Below are 15,204 nucleotides of genomic sequence, written 5' to 3'. Positions count from 1 at the left end.
TTAAATTATAAGTTTTGAAAGGATTTTTTTGAAAAATGAAAACAAAGAAAATACTAAATAGTGTTTTTATTTGGTTTCCATACAGACAGAAACACTCTCCAGATGTGTAGGAAGAGGCAGTCTGCCATCGGCCCTGAGCAATCCTGCAGGTTCTTGTGGTTTGCCAAGAACACAGGCCCTGGCTGCACTTACCCAGGCCAGGCATGTTTGCAGCAGCAATCCTAGGAGATGGGGCACCGCCTCCCGCAGAGAAAGAACAGACTCCTGCTGCTGGCAGAGCGGTGAATCCCCCCTATCTCAGCACATTTTGCTGTGCAGCAGCCTGCAGTATGCCCCACATTGGTCCTGCGCCCTTTGCATCACCTCATGGCCATGATGGGGCCCATTGGGAATTGACACAAACCAGCACGAAGCTCTGGCTACTGCTTTGGGTTTAAGTAACACAGCTCTTTGTTTCTGACCCAGGATTCTTATGTCTTCTAGCAGCGTCCATCACACAGTAGCAGGCTGGCTGTTATTAATAATTTGAAAGTAGGGCAAAATCTCGGACCCTTTCTACCATTCTTGACAGGGTGGAGGCCGGTTGGTGAATTCAGCAGACTGATGAGCGGGGGTCACTGTCTTGATATGAGAAATGACTGGCCTTAAAGAGTGAGGAAGAGAGAATTAGGGTAGTGAGTGGGACATCACTGAATTTCAGGCGAAGAAGAGACTTTCATGGGGTTCCCGGTGGGGTGGGCAGAGGGAAGAGGCAGCAAAAGGATAAGGTTCCTAGACCAGAGAGGATGGGACGGAACTGGGTTATTCAATTTTTGTGAAAAATAGATGTCATGGCCCCCTGAAAGTTATGTCATCCTAACATTGCAATATTTACCAGTGGTATAAACCCACTGTAAATATGTATCAGTAGGAGGCATTAAACAGAATTTCAGTATTTGGTATAGTAGGAATTTAAAAATGAATGAGCATCTTCTTCTGTTTACTTAATTGTCCTTGAGTCTTGTCCTTGTGAGTTTCTAACCATCCTGTGGTGTGGTTGGAAGAGCCACTGGCTAAGGCACAAGTGGACTGTGTCCCCAAGTTGACCCTGACAAGCTGTGTGACCACAAGTGAGTTACTCCACATCCCACATCTGCCAGCTTCCTGTTCTTTGATTACTGAAGGAGGAGGGGCTCACATCCCCGGGTCTGAGCGCAGTGTTGGTCTTGGTGTTTCCCCGGAGGGAAGCGGATTTCCAAGGGAGGGGCCCGTGGCTAGGTCGGGAGTGGCACAGGCTGGGAAAGGGCGGAGGAGCTGCGGGAGACAGGCGGGCAGGGGTGGGGGCGCTGGGCCGGGCGAGTTCCTGCGGCTGCGCGTGAGCGGAGAAAGAAGAAAGAAGAAAGGATGCTTCCCAGCTGAGAACAGGAAATCTGCTGAGGGGAACAATCTCGGCTCCCGCTGAAGCGAGCGGCAGAAGCCCAAGAGGAGGGATAGGTTTCCGGAGACCGCTGAGGAGGGCGTTCCGAGGTCTGGGGGAGACCACGCGGCCTTTGCAGGCCTAGTTCGTGGCCTGGTGAGGGGCTGTCTGGAAGGGTCTGCAGGGAGGCAGTCTGGAACCGCTGCGAGGACAGGCAGGGTTTAATTTGGCTGCAGCTGGTTCCAGATGTGCCAGCTGTCCAGACCTAGTTTGCAAATGTGCATAAGGACAACATATTAAACAAAGGAGACTTCAGGTCTTTAGGGTAGTGGTTGTGATAAAGAAGAGCAGGAACTAGGTCTTTGAAACCTTTTCTTGAAAAATGAAAATAGATAAAAACCATTATCTCTGTTAGGGCCCAGGATGTACCATCCTAAAATGTGACTGTAAAAGGCCAGAATATGCCACCATAAAACATAATTCTGGGGCATATGTTGAGGTGGTTATTCTGAGAGACTGCAGGCACAGGAGTAGCTTTGAATTGTAAAAGAAATTTACATCTATAAGGGATATCTATTTAGTAAAGTGTCTGTATTAGGGAGGGCTGCACTGAGAGAACTTTTGTTACCTGAGAGACTATCTGCATAACAAGACAAGCTTTATTCATCATTTATTTTCTCCCCTCACTTTCCCAGAATTTATGTTGCTACAACCCCCCCAACCCAAAGTCCCAAACCCCTGCCCCCTATTCCTTCTATAGCTGAAGATGCTGTAATATTAATATATAAGCGTCAGTCATCTGACCCGTGTGAGAGTCCCTTGCCTATGTAGTTAAATATGTTTCTTTCCTGTTAACCTGTCTTTTGTCAACTTAATTTGTAGCCCAGCCAAAAAACCTAGGACGGTGGAAGGAAGCCATTTTTCCTTCGCCTACACCTCAGTACCCACTGCCAACTGAAGCAAAAGAACATTGCTAAAGCCACCTGTACATCTTTTTCCTTTTGAATTACCTTCCCTCTGCAGAAGTAATGGATTTTCTGAATTTACTGTTAACCTTTACCATGCAAATTTTTATATAGTAACAACATGAATAAATCCCTGAATTAGTAAAAAACAAACAAACAAAATGAGAAGGGGAGGTGGGACTCAAGGTGGTCTGTAGGTTGAACTCTATGATGATGTCATCCGTATTCAACCAAGTTGATTCACCCCATGGAAATTTCATGATTCAACTTAGTAGGTCATTACTAATTCCCTAATATATCTTAAAGTTCATTATCAGTAAATATATTTACTTTGTTTTTTTAAATTTCTTAATCTTTTCCTCATGCTAGTATTGCACAGGAATACACACTGAGTAAGAGTCCTGCTACAATATCTTGAAAGAAGGAAATCCAAAAAAGGTTTGCATAGTAGCTCACTTAGCCAAGTTTATGAAGAATCCTTTAGATACCACAGAAGAGCTAAATCTTTGAAAAAGATTTAGGGGTCAGGGAACTTACCTAGAAGTAGCTGTGACCATAAAAGGAGCAAAATGGGCAAGGAAGATACCAGAACAAAGCCTCAGGGCTATGTCTATAAAACAGAAGTTCAGAAGAACCTCATTTGATTTTTGTGCCAGGGAAAATTTCATTTGGATTTCAACTTCTGTCTTCTCTTTTCTGTTCTGTAATATCCTTATTAATCATTCAGACTGAAGAACTTATCTTCCTTTCAGCACTTCAAATTCAGTATGATTTTTTAAAAAAAAAGTTAGACAAAACAATTGCCTGAGAAATGGGAACAATCCCGAGGGAGCTATAATGCTACTCTCCAGCAAAAGTTTGATTACTAAAGTTCCTACCAAGGAAAAATTCAGATACAGGAAAAGGCTCACATTTAGTATGAGAAAGTTTGAGGGAAGTTGCCAAAAACTCAATAGAAAGTTTCTGTGGCAATACTTTCCCCATTCTTACGTTCTATACTAATGATAAACAAAGTGGTCAATGAATTACAGTTTCTATCCTTAAGTAAGTAAATACACTTAACCAATTGCTCAGAGAAGCTCACAGTGACATCCAGGCCATCATGAATGGCCTATGTGTTATAGACGCCATGCATCTCTAAACTGAAAGGAATTAGGTCTATGCCAGCTCAGTCATTTCTTAGAGTTATATTAATAATAAATCTTTGCACACACACATATTGAATTTCTCTCCAGCTATTTTAGGATGTGCAGTGGTTGTTAGGTTGTTACTGCCATTGTTCTCAAGTCTCTGAGATTATTCCCTGACTCAAAAATCTTTTAAGGACAACTTTACTGGGAAAGATTCTTTGGTGAGCTGTGAACCAGCGTGGCATGCTCTAGGCAACATCTGCATTTAGGGAAGTACACTGATTTCTTCTCTCTCTTCCTAAATGCCTCTGTGATACCTGCCCGGGCACTGCCTAGGGGTTCCAGTTGTCAGAGGCTCTGTTGGACCATGTATTAAGCAGAGCTCCTTGGAAGACAGTGCTGGGCTGCCCATTTCCTCCACCCCTAGCCTTGTTCCTTGCTCTCCATGCTTTTGGACGGAGGCCAGTATGTGCTCAGGAGGCGATGAGAAGTGTGGAGTATAAAAACACATGGGCTCTAAAGTAGCCTTCAGGCCATAGAGACACAAGTGCCCAGACGTGATACTGACGGAAAACTAATAATTACCATGAGGATCCAGCACTGAAAGTGAATTCCTTTAATAGACTCATGTAAAGTCCCTGTTGACCCACCCAGGCCCTGTCTCGTCCTGGGTCCCTCTGTCACTGGCTCTGCAGATCCCCTAGGCACCCCTCCCCCAGCCTTTCTTCCCCCACACCTGTTTTCAGAGACCTACACTCACCATTTTCTATCAGACTTCCCTGAGGGTCATCCAGTTGTGCCCCTAACCCAGAGCTGAGTGATGCCTCCTTGTGGAGTCTCTAAATGACCCACATCTTCTGGGTGGTGTCCCCACAGCCCAGTCCTAACAAGCACTGGGCACAGGGCACAGCAAACACCGGGAGCTAGTCATAGGGTCTCCAGGCTGGCCTGGGGCAGCCTCTCCAGTCCAGGAAAGACTCCTGGAGTCGGGAGGCAGGGCTCCCCTGAGGAAAGAGGACGTGCTCACACTCTGCACTCAGGCTGGGGAAGGTTGGAGCTCAGGACCCACGAAGGCCCTGCAGGGCACTCACCTTCCCTCCCAGGAATCCATGATGAGAGAATCCAGGCAGGAGCCGGAGGCCTTGCTCACACGCACCCTTCCCACGCAGCTGGGTCACTGCTCCTGCGAAATCACCACGTTGACTTAATTGTAGCTGCTGAGAAAAGAAGGAAAAACAAACAAAAACAAAAATAAAATCTGATTGTTTACCAGGAGATGAACAAACTTGCCATTGCAGCACTTTCAAAGAATTGATTGAATTCTGAATGAAATGGTCTCTTTCATCTCGCTTGTCATGGTTACCTCCATTTCAGACACAGTATGCTGAAACAGATTCCCATTCTGTGTTCTGAAACAAATCGTGCCCCACCTCCCTGCAAGGCCCTCGTCTTTTCCGCACTCCCCCCGGGTCATCCTCACACAGAACAGGTCACCTTTGTTCCTCCTGTGGCCCCACCTTGCCTGTGGAACACAGTCTCTGTGCCTTATTCTGATATCTGAGGCCCCCTACAACGTGTCCCTAACCACCTGCCCAGACTTGGCTCTCTCTTCTCACTGTCTGGTTTCCTAAGCTACAGCCAAGTTCCATCCTGTATCCTGTCTGTCCCGTGAGTGAGCACATCACATCCTTTATGCCTCAGTGCCCTGCCCGGAGATTCACTCTGCCCACAGTGCCCCCTCCTCTCAGGGCGACTGTTTAAACTCCTGAGTGCTAAGGTCTCCAATCTGCAGCTGGGTCCTCTGCGGAGCCTTGCCTGTCTTGACAGCAATCGTCCTCTGCAGCGTCCCTGCAGACCTGGCCTCAGCTCAGGTGCTGCATCGTGCTCAGGCATCTGGCCCCAGCCTGCAGCACCAGACAGCAACATTCCCGCCTCACTGACCTCTGCACCCAGTTCAGGCTGGTTTTCATTGAGTGTGTCCACAGGGTGTGCGAACACAAAATGTTAGCTGTCCATCCGTGAGTGCTATTTTGCATGTGGCTGGCATCACTTAGTGCATGTCTTTAAAGATATTGTAAAAGAATGTAACAGAAATGTATATTGCCTTTGCCTAAATTCATTATTGTTCAAGGTCCTCAATCCAATGCATTTTACACAATTTTAGCAGAAAAAAAAAATAACAACAACATCCTGCCACCAAGTATTACATTAGGAGTAATATGAGGGATAAAATTAAAGATGATGACTGAGAGAAACTGTGAGCTGTCGTGGGCAAATAACTGAAATGGACTCTCTGGTAGCTTCTAGGATCCAGAGAAATCTTCTACAAGAGAAACTAGGAACACGTGTCACTTTCCTCAACTGGGTATATCTGGGACTAAAATAAATCCATGTTCTGTGTAAAGGAAAAAAAAATCTCGAGACTCCTCCCCCCAAAAACCTCATAGTGCCAGAAGGGAGACCAAGCCTGAGAACTGAACCACTCAGCTCTGCCATCCTCACCCCAAAAGGAATAGCTGTGATTTCAGGACCCCATGTCATGATGTTATAAGTCAGGTTTCTCCAATAGCAAAGGTGCTTTGCCTCTCCAAGAAGGCTCTCTCCTCACAGATTGCTTACAGGGAACTGCCTTGTTAGCCCTAAAGCCTTTCATGGTATATGACCCCTATAAAACATGCACATGCCAATTATAACCCTACAGCTCTTGATCCTGAGTTGCACGGGTCAATGTTCATTGCAAGCTTGTCTCCACAGAGGCAAACGCAGGACAGATGAGCTCAGCCACCCCTCTGCCTACACTGAGAAGACTACATAGTTGACTTTCTTTCCTTCCACTGGCTTTTTGAATGTTCACCTTATCTTATGTACAATGTAGATTTCCTGAGCACTAATTAGAGCCTCACAAGAATGTAACCATTTGCCTCACTGCCTCCCCCTCCCCATCCCCTTTCTCTTCTGTGTGCTCTCCCTTAGATACTCTGTTTCTTTTTGGAGTATCTGTCCTGTTGTCAGAGGGATGTTGAAGTCCCTGGCTATTACAATGTTGTTGTTTATCATTTTGTTTAGATCAAGTAGGATTTGCTTTATGAATCTGGGTGCCCCTGAGTTAGGTGCATAAATATTTAGAATTGTTATGTCTTCTTGTTGAATTGTACCCCTCACCATTATATAGTGACCATCTTTGTCTTTCATTACTTTTGTTGATTTGAAGACTAAGTTATCTGAAATCAGAACTACCACCCCAGCTTTCTTTTGGCTTCCGTTTCCTTGAAATATTGTTTTCCATCCCTTCACCTTGAGTCTGAATGCATCCTTGTGGGTTAGATATGTTTCCTGAAGAAAGAAGATACTTGGCTTGTGTATGTTTATCCATTTGGACAGCCTGTGTCTCTTTAGTGGGAAGTTCAAGCCATTCACATTTGAGAGAATTGATAAGTGGGGCAGATTTCTGTTCACCCTGTTGAGTTGAACTTTGTTGCTCTGTTTTCTCTTTTGAGCCATTGTGGTATCTGGTCTTTGACCTTTAGCTTTTGGATGATTTTCCATTGCTGAGTGTTTAATGTGCTGATCCATGTGTAACACAATTTCAGGGATGTGGAAATGGCCTAAGTGACCATCAATACATGAGTGGATTAGTGAAGTGTGGTGTATGTATACCATGGAGCTTTCTGCTCAGCCACAGAGGGCAGTGGTGATCTAGCACCTCTTGTATTGTCCTGGATAGAGCTGGAGCCCATTCTACTGGGTGAAGTATCACAAGAATGGAGGGACAAGCACCACATGTCCTCACCACCAAGTTGGTATTGACTGATCAACACTTAGGTACACATATAGTGGTAAGATTCATCAGGTCTTGAGTGGATGGGGGGAGGTAGGGATGGGTGTGTACACATCTAATGGGTGCAGTGTGCACTGTCTGGGGGACAGACACGCTTGAAGCTCTGACTCGGGTGCCAAGGGCAATGTATGTAGCCTGAACATTTGTACCCCCGTAATATGCTGAAATAAGAAAAAAAAAAAAAACTTAAAAAGAAGTCCTAAGCAAGAGTTCAGTAGGCCACACAAACCAAACTAAGTTCTAAAAATATTCTAAAAACTTTCCAAAGCTATTTCTTTTTTCCACTAATGTGATTACCTGCAGAGCAGTTCATTTACGTGGATTTCCCACTAGAAAATATTTCCAAAGTTTTTTACACTCTGCTGACATATAGAATGGGATGGTGTATTTCTCTTTTATTATGTTTGCTTACAGTTCTTTTGGGGAGGGAGCAAGGAAAGAAAAGTAGTGAGTCAAGTTTTAGGTTAAAAACAACAAAAAAACTACTGAAACCCCTAAACTGATATAATGTTAAAAATATAAACCCATGTAATTTTATGAAACTCCTTTTAGTTTTGTATAGTACACTGATGCAACTGTTTCCTACACCTTAAGGTTTGCCTTACCAAAGGGAAGGGTGCCAATGACCAGCAGAGAGAGGATCACCCCGAGGCTCCACACATCAACCTCAGGGCCATGACATCTCTTGCACTGGAAGAGCTCGGGGGCTGTGTGTGGAGCAGTGCCGCAAAGGTTTCCAGTTGAGTGCCCAAAGTACATTCGTTGCTGAGGCTGAAATCTGTTATTTTGGTGTTATACTTGTCATCTAATAACAGATCCTCCAGCTAGAGGGAAAACATCAAGACAAAAATAAAATTTAACTGAAATTAGGCATTTCATAAAAAAGCTTTTGTAATGATATAAAGTTAATATCTCCTAATTAATGAAATGAGAAAACATTTTTTTGGAGAGAAAAAAAGGGGAGATAGATTAGAACTCCTAATTTTATAACATTAAGAATCAATAACAGATATGAAGTGCTAGAATAATAATCATTAATTCTTATCCTAATTTAAACATCAAATGCCCCAAGATCAAGAAAAATTTTGACAGGCTTTTTTCATTTGTTTGTTTTTTAGAGACAGGATCTCACACTGTCACCCAGGCTGGAGTGCAATGGTACAAGCACAGCTCACACTGCAAAATCAGCCTCCTGGGCTGAAGCAATCCTCCTGCCTCAGTCTCCTAAGTAGCTGGGACTACAGGTGCATGCCACCATGCCTGACTAATTTTTTATTTTATTTTTCTTGTACAGATAGGTTTCGTATGTTGCCCAGGCTGGTCTTGAACTCCTCACCTCAAGTGATTCTCCCACCTTGGTCTCCCAAAGTGCTAGAATTACAGGCCTGAATCACCACTCCTCACCTATTCTCTTAATACAAAATCTTACCCATTTCCTGGATCAGGACGAGTACTATTTCTTTTAGAGGGAGATCTCCCCTTGTTTAAAATGAATGATCCAGAGAGTTTCTTTTATACCAAGCTCAACATTTTTATATGTTCTTTACACTAGATTTATATTAAATACTTGTGGATTAAGCAAGAAAGACTAAAAGAACTCTTTCTTTTAAAAAATCTGAGTGTTTTGAACTTCCACATTTAGCTACGAAGGAGTGACTGGTTTTGTATTTTCTCTTTAACCATCAATAATTCAAATTCTGAACAAAATATATGAAGCAAATGTTTTCAGGCATTGGATGACAGAAAGCATGGGCCATAATCCTTTAAAGAAGGGGAACAAGTGAAGTGAACTCAACTTTTCCTTTGTTTTCTGCCCACAGGTGCTCCCTGGACTGCAGAAGATAGAGCCCAAGTAGAGACTAAGAGGCTTCTGAAGCAGCTGAGAAGGCTGGAATTTGTGGGACAAGGAAACATTGAGAAGGCAGTGCACTAACAGGAGAAAAGAGGAGAGAAATGCTTACGAGGTAATTCTTCTTGGCTCCTTTGCTGAGGATGGAATGTACGTACACAGGGCATGGATCTGCAAGACACAGCAAAAGCAAAAAGTGGCAGGACTGAAAGGAGAAGTAGACAAGTGCAAATTATAGCTGGAGATTTTAATCACTCTTTCAGCAACTGACAGAACAAAAAGACAAAATAAAATCATCATGGATATGAAACGTTTGAGCAGTACTATCAGCCAACTTGACCTACCTGATGTTTAGAGACACTAACCCAACAACTGAAGAGTCCACATTCAAGTACACATGGAATGTTCAGCAAGATAGACTACATGCTGGGCCATAAAATATATCTCAAATTTCAAAAGATTGAAATCACATAGAGTATGTTCTCTGACCACAGCAGAATAAAACTGGAAATGAGTCTAACAATAAAATATCTTTAAAAAATGACTAGAAGAAAAGAACTAATAAGTGCAGCAATAAAAAAGATAAATTATAGAAATAATAAATCAAATTATTAAAGCAAAAAGTCAATTATTTGATAAGATTAATAAAATTAAGGCAAACTGATAAAGAAAAAAATAGAGAAGAGACAAATTACAATTATCAGGTATAAAAAAGAAGACATCACAACAAATCCTATAGGTTGAAAGATAGTAAGGAAATATTGTAATAGGCTTTATGCCAATACATTTGACAACTTAAGAAAAAATGTACAAATTCTTGAAAAAAACTACTTTTACCAAAACTGATACAAAGGAAATACAAAATCTGTACAGCTCTATAATTGCTAAAGAAATTGAATTGGTAATTTTAAAAAACCTCTGAAGAAGAAAACTTAGGTCCAGATGATTTCACTTGTGAATTCTGTCACAAATCTAAGGCAGAGGCCAGGCGGTGGCTCATACCTGTAATCCTAGCACTTTGGGAGGCTGAAGTGGAAGGATCACTTGAGGCCAGGAGTTCAATACCCTCCTGGGCAACAGAGCAAGATCCCATCTCTACAAAAAAATGGAAAAATCAGCCAGGTGTGGTGGTGAGGCCTGTAGTCCCTGCTACTCAGGCAGGTGAGACAGGAAGATTGTTTAAGCCGAGAAGTTTGAGATTGCAGTGAGCCCTGATGACACCACTGCCCTTCAGCCCGGGGAACAGACTGAGGACTGTTTCCAAAACAAACAAACAAACAAAAAAAAAAACGATCAGGGAAACCAATTTTCTGGTGAGTACATGTGGTGCTTGTTTTTCCATTCTTGGGATACTTCACTTAATAGAATGGGTTCCAACTCTCTCCAGGAGAACAAAAAGGACTCCATATCACCATTATTTCTTATAGCTGAGTAATACTCCATGGTATACATATACCACAATTTACTAATCCACTCATGAATTGATGGGCATTTGGGTTGTTTCTACATCTTTGCAATTGTGAATTGTGCTGCTATAAACATTCGGGTACAGGTGTCTTTTTTATAGAATGACTTTTGTTCCTCTGGGTAGATGCCCAATAATGGGATTGCTGGATCGAATGGTAGGTCTATTTGAATCTGTTTAAGGTATCTCCATATTGCTTTCCACGGGGGTTCCATTAGTTTGCAGTCCTACCAACAGTGTATGAGTGTTCCTGTCTCTCCTCATCCACGCCAACATGTGTTGTTTTGGGATTTTTTGATAAAGGCCATTCTCACTGGAGTTAAGTGATATCTCATTGTGGTTTTGATTTGCATTTCCCTGATGATTAGAGATGTTGAGCATTTTTTCATATGTTTGTTAGCCATTCTTATATCTTCTTTTGAAAAATTTCTATTCATGTCCTTTGCCCACTTTTTGATTTTTTCTTACTGATTTTCCTGAGTTCTAAATAGATTCTTGTTATCAGTCCTTTATCTGATGTGTAGTATGTGAAAATTTTTTCCCATTCTGTAGGTTGTCTGTTTATTCTCGTGACTGTTTCTTTGGCTGTGCAGAAGCTTTTTAATTTAATCAGGTCCCATTCATTTATTTTTGTTGTTGCTGTGATTGCCTTAGGGGTCTTGTTCATAAATTCTTTGCCTAGGCCAATGTCTGTAGAGTCTTTCCTACATTTTCTTCTAGAAGTCTAATAGTTTCACACCCAAGGTTTAAGTCTGTTATCCACCGTGATTTGGTTTTTGTGAGAAGTGAAAGCTGTGGGTCCTGTTTCAGTCTTCTACATGTGGCTATCCAGTTTTCCCAGCACCATTTATTGAATAAGAAATCTTTTCCCCAGAGTATGTTTTTGTCTGCTTTGTCAAAGATTAGATGGCTATATGAGGATGGTTTTATATTTGGATTTTCTGTTCTGTTCCACTGGTCTGTGTCCCTGCACTTGTGTCAATACCAAGCAGTTTTAATATTCACAGCCTTGTAGTATAGTTTGAAGTCTGGCAAATTAATACCTCCCATTTTGTTTTTGTTGCTTAAAATTGCTTTTGCTAAACGGGGTCTTCTCTGGTTCCATACAAAACATAAAATTATTTTTTCTATATCTGTGAAAAATGATGTTGGTAATTTAATAGGGATTGCATTGAATCTGTAGATCACTTTGGGCAGTATAGACATTTAATAATGTTGATTCTTCCGATCCACGAGCATGGTATGGTTTTCCACCTATTTACATGCTCTGCAATTTCCTTCCTCCATGGCTTGCTAATGGCCACTTTCTTGCTGTATCCTCACAAGGCCTTTCCGCTGTACATGTGCATCCCTGGTGTCTCTCTATATGTCTCAATCTCTTCTTTTAAGGACACCAATTAGATTAGATAGGTCTACCCCAAATGCCTCCGTGCAACTTACTCACCTCTTCAAAGGCCCTATCTTCAGATACAGTCCATTCTGAAGTACTGGGGGTTAGGGCTTCAACATATGGTTTTGAGTGACACAACTCAGTCCATAACAAACCAAACCTTCCAAATCTTGATCTTGGACTTGTAGCCTCTGGAACTGTAAGAAAACAAATTTCTGTTTAAAACCACCCAGTTTATGGTATTTTGTTATTGCTTTTGTTATTGCAGCCATAGCAAACTAATACAAAATGTATATGCCTATACGCACATGAGATATTTTTGGATATACACTCAAACAGTTGATGGTATTTATCTCCAGAGAGTATGGCTGGGAGGTTGAGGTGGAAAGAAACTAAATTTGGTACTGCTTGAACTTTTAGCATATACATCTGTTGTGAGTTTGAGGATTTCAGGGCTGACTAAAGAAAACACAGGACTGTGAGGCTGTAGTATTGCACAACAAGCTTTACTGTGTGAGACAGGGAGTCCCCCATACCAGATGACCTTCCAGAGATGCACAGGGCTACCACCCAGAAGGGGAAGAGGGTAAGAGAACTCTCAGGGGAGAGAGGAACTGGGGAAGGGCTCACGTGTCCAGTCAGTGCTGCTCAGAAGCAAGGTGGGGAGTCTCTGGGCCAGAAGCCTCTGAAGGGCAGTAGCAGTTTGGGGTCACTTATACCTATGGGGTTTATCTTCTGTACAGCTAGCAGATGTTGAATGCAGTTTCACGGGGGTATGCAAAGCAGGCAGACCCTGAATGGCTAAAAATATGCTTATTTGACCTATGTTTCAAGCAATTGGATGTATAAAAATTTGACTTTGGCATCAATGGCCTTTGAGCTAACATTCCAACCCTGCTGTGAAGAAGTAAACAACATAGGGGTCAAGATACAGAGCCATCTTTAACCCATTTATATAACAGCATCATTACCATTATCATCATCATCATCATTGTTACTATTGTTATCATCACCATCAAATGTTTAATAGGAAAAAAGAGATCCGTCCATGTATAAGTTTCACTCTCTGAAAAATAAGATATCAGGCATTTTTACTTCTACTCTCCTCCACAGGGAGACCTCAGACCAAGGATTTCTGTCATCTAGCCATTTAAATACGATCCCCTTCCCTTACTCTGAATCCTCTATGCTATGTCCTTTAAAGCTGACAAGGTGGTGTGTCCTGAACATCAAGATTTTCATCTCTCCTAGGAATTCGTTTTACCTTTTCTCAAGATGTACTGATGTAATATCCCAGAGTCAATATGTCCAAAGAAGAAAATAATGTCTGAGATATATGGGTTAATCCACAAACAGAATGGCTATTTTTCTAACTAGCAGAATTATTACAACTAAGGCTTGGTGAGGAATATGAGAGAATGGAATCCTGCATGGTATAATTTTACTACATGACCACTAAGTTTACTCAAAATATTTATTCTATAATTTAGTGCCAAATGTGATGCAGGTGGTTGCCATAAGGGTTCAAAATATAATAAGAAATATCAGTGACAGCTGATATAGTAAGGATAGGCTTTCAGCAACACCCAGTTGTTTTACAGAAGAGAAGCTGATGTCCCAAGAGGCTGGTTTGCCTATCAACATGTGACTTGCAGCTGGTAAGTATGCTGAGCAAATATGAAAAAGATAAAACGATTAGGTTTTTGTTTTCTGGGGGGAGGAGACGTTTGTTTAACATTTAGGGAATTATTTTAGCTACAACTAAGAGTACATATGGGAAAGCAGTGAGAAGTAAAGTGGTTCCTGTTATGGGAATCATGAAAAATAGCAGACAGCATAGATGGTGTTTGAAGAAAATATCAATTACTTCAAGCCCAGAAGATGAAAATATCCTTAAAAACAAAGAGGAAGATACTGATATGATTTTCACTGTATATGTATGTTTACGTGTGCTTTAAATTTATACAGGCAATGCTGATATATTCCCTGCCAGAGATAAGCCTCTGAAGAGAGAAGGTGGAAAGAGTAGAGAATCACCCATTTTGTTCATGCAGGCATTCCAGCCATTTCTTTAAAAAGGAATCATTTAAAATGATTATATTAACATTATATGATTATTGTGTGTGTGTATAAGATGAGTTGGTACTTTTAAAGAACGTATGAGGCCAGGCATGGTGGTTCATGCCAGTAATCCCAGTACTCTGGGAGGCCGAGGTGTGAGGATCATTTGAGACAATGAGCTTGAGACCAGCCTGGGTAACACAGTGAGACCCTGTATCTACAAAAATTTTTTTAAAAAAATTAGCTAGGCATGGTGGTACACACCTGTAGTTCCAGCTGCTAGAAAGGCTAAGGCAGGAGGATCAACTGAGCCCAGGAGTTCAAGGCTGCAATGAGCTATAATCACATCACTGAACTCCAGACTGGGCAGCATAGCAAAATCCTGCCTCTAGAAACAACAACAACAAAAGAACACATGAAAACATAAGCTATACCTCTACCTGTCTTAAAATAGGTGGTATAGCAGTAGCAGGAGTATATCCGTAATGTCATATTGTTTCAATGCCAAAAAAATGAAATAAATTCTTCTGGGAAGAGTCCCTTAAAAATATAAAACATGTATTTTCTCTAAGTAATAAATAAGCCTTGTAATTGGCATAAATAATTTTTAAATGGTGGATTTATTTGGAGAATATTGGGTTTTTTTTTAATAAAATGCTTAGGGCAAGATTTGAGGTAACCATTTGGGATAAATAAATACTGCCTTGGTCCTTAGTTTCTATAGGGTATTCAAAATTGTCCTTATTACAACTACTATTTCTATCCCCATTAACTATTACTAGAAATATATATAAAATTTTGTCACTCCAGCCACAGATGACTATGAAGTTGTATTATTTAAATGTTGACACTTTTAAATGTTGACATTTTTTAAATGTATATAGTGAGCATTTGTTTGAGTAAGCTTTCCAAAATTAAGCTTCAGAATTTTTATAACATATAAAGCTTGATATAGTACAAAAAGCCCTAATGAAGACTTTGCCTGAACTTCTGACCATTCACTTAGTTAACGACATAACTTCTGAAGCATTTGCAAAGCAAATTGAACGTTTAAAAGTTTTAGAAGTATAAAACTACTTTATTTGTGTATAGAAAACCAGAATCTACAGT

This window comes from Eulemur rufifrons, chromosome 7 (genome assembly GCF_041146395.1).
Source record: "Eulemur rufifrons isolate Redbay chromosome 7, OSU_ERuf_1, whole genome shotgun sequence".
Taxonomy (NCBI): Eukaryota; Metazoa; Chordata; class Mammalia; order Primates; family Lemuridae; genus Eulemur; species Eulemur rufifrons.
This window is presented reverse-complemented; position numbering follows the sequence as displayed.